We start from the raw sequence: 7,366 nt of genomic DNA, 5'->3' as shown, positions 1-7,366 counted from the left end.
AATGTGCCCCATGGGGCTAGATCTGATATTTTTCCCCCCTGAGAAACTCGGAATCCTGAGTTTTATGTAAAATATCACTCTTTTCAAATGTTAGCTCAACAGCTGCTTTATGTGTCTTAACCCTGGATAGGCCAGTGTGAGAGGAGCCTGGGAGGTGAAGGGTCCCCTGCCTCACAGGACACCAGGGCCTCCAGCCACCCTACTAAGTCCATCAGACATTGCCCCCAGCTTAATTGGGTTTTTGTGTGTTTGCCTTGTGTTTTAATTGCTTCTATTTATTTCTACCCCAGCCTGGTTCATAAGGAATGCTATTCAGAGACAGCAAATGGGTTCAACACTTGAATCTAATTCCTGAGGTGCACAAAGTCTTATTTAGTGACAAAATTGTCATGTACACTCAGCAGCTTGCCCTCAAGTCTGCTGACTCCTGTGTCCAGTCGGGCAGCCAGAATCGTGGGTAACGGTAATGGGCCATTTGTTTCTTTTTGTAGTACTGGGGACAGAACTCAGGGCCTCTAGCAGGCTAAGAGCCTCAGCACTGAGTTCCACCTGCAGCCTGGGCTGCTCTTTGTCCAGTGTCTGTCTACCCTCAGAAGGAGAGCTGGCACAAGCTCTGGCTTGATCACCATGATACCTCGGGGAGTCAGACTGCGCTGGAGTGAAATAGCTGCCCAGTAAACACTGCTGGGATGAAATTTAAAAAGACAGCCAGGTGTGCTGGTTGGAGCCTGCCTGTGATCCCAGCTGCTGAGGCAGGAGGAGCAGGTTGGAGGATCATGAGTTAGAGGCCAGTTTGGGCTACAGTGGGGAGCCCTGTCTTAAAGCCAGAGAGAGAAGAGTCTGGGAAACAGACTAGTTGTCTAGTACACCCTGGCCCACTAGGCAGAGGCAGTGCAGAAGATGGAAACAGTGAAACTCAGTCTCTCAGAGATATGAAGAGATTGGTTACAGGTGTGGCTGTAGCTGAGGTAGTAACAAGGTCTGTCCAGCCAGCCAGGGGAGACTGCAGGGGCTGAGCCAGGAGATCCAGAGACATACAGAGATGAAGGGGTAAGGGGTGGAGGGAGGGAGACATGCCCAAAGAATACAGTTGCAAAGAGAAAATAAAAGAATGGGAGGCTGAAGGTATGCTCCCCAGAATCCTGTAACAAAGACATTCAGTGAGGAGGGAGGTGGGGGGGTTGCTGGAGAGATGGAGAGAGTTCTAGGACCGCCAGGACTACACAGAGAAACCCTGTCTCAACCACAAGCAAAAACAAAAAACAAAAAAGGGCCTAGTGGTGGTGGGAGAGGTGACTCAGGGTGGTTAAGAGCACTTGCTGCATTTGAAGACTCAGGTTCAGTTCCCAGTGCCCCACATCAGGTGGCTTACAACCACCTATTACTCCTGCCCTAAGGGATCCAAACCCTTTTCTGACCTCCTCAAGAACCTGTACACATGTGGTATGTTACATATACTCAGAAATGCATATATACACAAGATAAATAAAAAAATTAAAAATAAGTTTCATCATTGTAATTGTGTGTGTGTGTGTGTACATAGATATGTGCACATGAGTGCAGTTGCTCTCAGAAGCTAGAGGTATCAGACTCCCTAAAGCTACAAACGGTTATGACTTACCTGGTGTGGATTCTGGAAACTGAACTCAAGTTCTCTAGAAAAGCAGCCAGTGCTCTGGGTTGGAGAGATGGCTCAGTGGTTAAGAGCACTGTCTGTTTATTTTATAGAGGACCAGAGTTCAATTCCCAGCATCCACATGGCAGCTCACAACTATCTATGACTCCATTTCTGGGGGATCTGATACTCTTCTCTGACCTACTTTATACTAGAAGCACAGTGGTACATAGACACACATGCAAGGAAAACACCCATACCCAGAAAGTAATAAGATCATTAAAAATAACATGGACTCATAGCACATGCTGCAAACATTGGTTTAGGTACACGGATTCCTCTAAGGAGTCCCTGCAAGTCCATTAGGCAGGCACGTATCGTTGTCCTCATCTTATAAATGAAGAGGTTAACTTGCCCAGTGTCAGGTAGGAAAGTGTTAGGGTTGGGACTCTGAGTCGCCAGGCACCTTGGATGTCTGTTGGGGGGAAGCTATAGACATTACAGCACAGTTACAGACTGTGGATCTTGCATCTGAAGGCCTATGTCTGTGTGAACCAAACTTGCTAGGCTAAAAGTAATCTAGGAAACAAAGTTCAGGGTCTGGGAATGTGGCTCGGTTGATAGAGCACTTGCCCTCTATGCATAAAGCCCTGGTTCAGTCTCCATCACTACATAGATCAAGTGTGGTAGCTCCTGGCTGTCCTGTAATCTTAGTCCTTAGGAGGTGCAACTATCAGGATTAGAAAAATCAAGGTCAGTCGGGCGGTGGCGCACGCCTTTAATCCCAGCACTTGGGAGGCAGAGGCAGGTGGATTTCTGAGTTCGAGGCCAGCCTGGTCTACAGTGTGAGCTCCAGGACAGCCAGGACTACACAGAGAAACCCTGTCTCAGAAAAACCAAAAAAAAAAAAAAAAAAAAAAAAATCAAGATCAGGGACTGGAGAGATGGCTCAGGTATTAAGAGCACTGAGTGCTCTTCAAGAGGTCCTGAGTTCAATTCCCAGCAACCACATGGTGGCTCACAACCATCTGTAATGGGATCCGATGCACTCTTCTTGTGTGTCTGAAGACAACTACAGTGTACTCATATACATAAAATAAATAAATAAATATTAAAAAAAAAAAAAGACAATCAAGGTCATCCTTAGCTACATAGTAAATTTGAGGTTTGGCTAAAAAGAACAGACAAAACAATAGGACTCAAAATATATGACACAAACAACCACAAGGACTTTATTTACTGAATTTCTCTAAAAAATAACACTACAAATTTAGAAGGTGAAATTGGAATATCTGCAGAAGAGATAATATAAAGAAAGTAAGATTGGAGCCTGATGTGGCTATTCATGCCTATAATCCCTCCTTCCAAGGCAGGAGGATCACAAGTCCAGGCCTCAAAACTAGTTCAAGGCAAACCTGGACTAGATAGTGAGAATCTGTCATGCTGGGCAATGGTGGTGGCACAAGCCTTTAATCCCATTACTCTGGAGGAGAGGCAGGTAGATCTCTAGGAGTCTGAGGCTAGCCTGGTCTACAGACCAAATTCCAGAATAGCCAGGACTACACAAGGAAACTCTGTTTCAGGGCTAGATGTGGCACATACCTTAATTTTTTTGTATTTCTTTTAATGTTCTGTCTGTGTTTGAATGCCTGCATGTATGTATGTGTACAGTTGTGAGTGCCAGGTACTCATGGAGGACAAAAGAAGACATCAGCTTTTCTGGATCTGGAGTTGTAGGTAGTTGTGAGCCACTATGTAGGTGCTAGGAACTGAACCCAGGTCCTCTGCAAGAGTAGCAAGTGCTCTTAACTGTTGAGCTAGCTCTTCAGCTCTAAGGTGCATACCTTTTATCCTAGCACTTGGGAGGCAGAAGCAGGTGGATTCCTGAGTTCAAGGGTCAGCCTACTCTACATAGAGAGTTCCAGGCCACCCAGGGTCATGTAGTAAGATCCTGTCTTAAAAAAACAAGTGTTAATAAATAAAAAGGCTTAGAGGTGTAACAACATGGAGAGTTTACATGTAAGAAACCTAGTTTCTAATCCCAGCAGTCAGGAGGCAGAGGCAGGCAGATCTCTCTGAGTTCAAGGCCAGCCTGGTCTACAGAGTGTTTTAGGACAGCCAGGGCTAGACAGAGAAACTCTGTCTTGAAAAACTAGAGAGAGAAGAGAGAGAAGAGAGAGAGAGAGAGAAAGACAGAGAGAGAGAGAGAGAGAGAGAGAGAGAGAGAGAGAGAGAGAGAGAAAATGAACCAGAAAAAAGAAAGGAAGGAAGGAAGGAAAAGAAGGAGGAAGGGAAAAACAAAACCTGGTAAGATGACTCTATGGTCTAGTGGCTTGCTGCTAAGCCTGACAGCCTGAGTTCAATCCCTGCCTTGGGGACTTTGAAATGCTTGGAGAAAGGGAAGAGACAGGCAGGAGTGGCAAGCCTACGGAGCTGAATCTGGGCTGTAAGTTAGGACTTCCTTAAGGCCCCTTAATTGGTCCCTTATCAGAAGGAGCCTCTCAACTGGCACTCAGAGTCCCAAGCTCAGCCCTGTCTGAAGGCCACCCCATTGTCAACTCACTATAACCAGTATGTGCTGCTCTGGCCGCAGGCCCCCCACTTCAGAGGCAAGGCCTACCCTGCACCCGAGGCTCCCATGCTTTTCCTCTGCAGAGGTCTTCCTAATCTTCACCTCAGATTGCTTTCATACCGACTGGAATCTTTTTTTTCTTTCTTTCTTTCTTTTTTCTTTTCTTTTTGAGACAGAGTTCTCTGTATAGTCCTGGCTGTCCTGGAACTCACTCTGTAGACCAGGCTGGACTTGAACTCAAAGATCTGCCTGCCTCTGCCTCCCAAGGGCTGAGCTTAAAGGCGTACACCAGCCACCACTGTCTGGCTACTTCCTTGAATCTTAACCAGCACTGATTCTCCTGTCATCCATGGTTACCTCTGTCACAGACTAAGTTGATAACCTGTGAGTGCCAGTAGTGGGAGAGCTGACCCTAACACTTTCTGATGGTTGTGCGTGTGAAAGGGGTTGTGTGTGTGTGTGGTATTTGTGTGTTTGTTGTTTATTGAAGACAGATTTTTTTCTATTTAGCCCTGGTTGTCCTAGGACTTTCTATGTTGAACAGGCTGGGCTCTGTCTCATAGCAATTTGCCTGTCTCTGCCTGTCTCCTGAGTGACATGACCAAAGCTGTGTGTCCCACATGTGGCTTTTATGTTTTTTTTAAGATTTTTAAAATTATTTTAAAATTACATGCATGTGTCTGTTTCTGTGTGTGGCTTTTTGCATGTAAGTGCAGGAGCAGCAGCAGCAGCAGCAGGCCAGAGGCGTCAGATCCCCCATGAGGCTGTAGTTACGGGTGGTTGCTGGCTGCATGACATGGGTGCTCTAGTCTTCTGAAAGAGTGACATGGACTCTTAACAGAGCTAAGCCATCTCTCCAGCCCTTCCTGCCTCTATCTCAGAAGTTTTGGGATTACAGGCATGAGCTATCAGGCCTGATTTATGTGGTACTGGGAGTTGAACTCAGGACTTCGCAAGTGCTGAGCAAGCATTCTGCTAAGTCCTGGGCAAGCATTTTGCTAGGGGAACTACATCTCTAGCCTTGATGTTTTGTGTTTTTAGTTCCCCCAGTGTCCAGCACAGCCCTCCCATCTCTTGCTTTTGCCTTCATCCACTAACTAGCAATTCCTTTGTCCAAATACCACTGTTAATGTTGCCCCCGGGGTCATTCACCCAGTTCAACTTCTGAATCACACTGGTCTCTTCAAAAGCCACTTCTGTTTTTTGTTTTTTTGTTTTTGAGACAGCGTTTCTCTGTGTAGCCCTGGCTGTCCTGGAACTCACTAGGTAGACTAGGCTGGCCTCGAACTCAGAAATCCGCCTGCCTCTGCCTCCCAAGTGCTGGGATTACAGGCGTGCGCCACCACTGCCTGGCCAAAAGCCACTTCTGTAAGTTTATATTGAGTTTTCCTCCATTCAGCAAGGGAGGGAGCTTGTTTGCTTGGTCATCCCTTGTGCTTTAATTGTCTAGAAAAGGACCCAGGACAGGGCCAGGTGCTCAGTCAATATTTATTGAGTGAATAAATAAATGTAGTCTCCCAAACTAGCCTGCAAGTTCCCAGGAGGGCGGGATCTGGTTACTTCCTGGAGAGAGCCAGCATTTTCTAGAGAACCATCCATTGATACCATGGAGGAGAGGAAGCCCTGTGCTGGAGGGCCAGGGTACCCGTGGCCAAGCCACTTCTTTGAGCTTGCCTGTCTTTCAGTCTTTGCCTTGGGTTTTTGTAGTTCTCCTTGCTCTCCTAGAGTTTGATGAATGAGTGGCCAACAGATACACCACTTAGAGCAGCCCTGATCACTGGTCACAGCTGGGTGACAGACAGTATGGTCCTTTCTGAGCCACTATCTCAGGTAGTTCTCTCACATTGTATCCAGATAGCCTTCAGGTTCCTGTTCTTGGTGAATAAGTACCACAGGGTTGCCAGCCCCTTCCTGTGCCAGAGTGCTGTTAACTCAGGCCCCCAAGACTGCTTTTCTCATTCCTCCCTTGCTCTCACTCTGTTGCCCTCTTGGCTAATTGGTCAACAAGTCTTGTTTTCTTTTGTTTTTTTTTTCCCCTATCCTAAATGCTCCCTGTATTTTTGCCATTGTCTCCTCACTAGTGTCTCTGCCTAGGATTGGCCCCATCCAGCCCTCTCTTCTTCCCTCCCTGCCCTCAACATTCTGGGAGAAACCATCCCCTGCATCTCAAACCACTCTAGAAACCCTCGAATGCCCTCCCCTGGCCTGCAGCCCACATTATCGGCAGCCACCAGGAACCTATCCCTTCCCAGCTCTTCAACCTCCAGACTCAGTGCTCCAGTTACTTCTGCTTGTCAGATGCTCCTCAGTTGTTTCTTCAGCTTTAAGAGCCTCTCAGTTGAGAAAACAAAACAAAACAAACAAGCAAACAAACAAACAAACAAACAAACAAACCGTTATCATCAGATTTGCCTGTAGGCAAGCCTGTGGGGGCATTTTCTAGATTAATGATTGCTGTGGGAGGGCTCAGCTCACCCTGGCAGGTACAATGCATGGCCAGGATGTCCTGGGTTTTACAAGGAAGCAGGCTGAGCAAGCCAGTTCAGCAGTACTCCTCCATAGCCTCTGCTTCAGTTCCTGCCTTTACGTACCTGCCCTGTTTTCCCTTGTTAATGGACTCTAATCTCAAAGTCACAATAAACCCTTTTCCCCCAAATTACCTTTGGTCATGGTCTTTATCACAGCAACAGAAAACCACACTAGGACAAGTCCCTGACTGCAGCCTGTTCCTGACTACATACAGCCTTTATTATCTGTGTCCTCTCTGCTGTGCGTGTTCCTCTCCAGCATCTTGCAGATCTGTGGGATGCCTTCCCTCAAAGGACTCCTCACATACACCAGGTGCCTTCCAGTGTGATCCCATCAAACACAGCTTTCACCCCAGCCCCCCCAGCCCGGCCCGGCCCAGCCCAGCCCTGCCCAGCCCAGCCCAGCCCAGCCCAGCCCAGCCCAGCCTGCTGCCAAGGTTCCTTTTTCTTCTTTTTCTGTGGGTCTGGGATTGAACCTAGGGCCTCCTGCATATGAGGCAAGTACTCTAGGAGCTGTATCCCAGCCCTCTCCTCACCTTTTATGAGACAGTGACTTATTAAGCTTTTCAGGCAGGCTTTAAATTTCGCATCCTCCTGCCTCAGCTCCTGGACAGCTAGGATCACAGGCCTGTACCATCAGCACTGGCAGCC

The sequence above is a fragment of the Grammomys surdaster genome, unplaced genomic scaffold (assembly GCF_004785775.1).
Source record: "Grammomys surdaster isolate TR1022 unplaced genomic scaffold, NIH_TR_1.0 126278, whole genome shotgun sequence".
In the NCBI taxonomy this organism is placed as follows: domain Eukaryota; kingdom Metazoa; phylum Chordata; class Mammalia; order Rodentia; family Muridae; genus Grammomys; species Grammomys surdaster.
Note: the sequence above shows the minus strand (reverse complement) of the source record.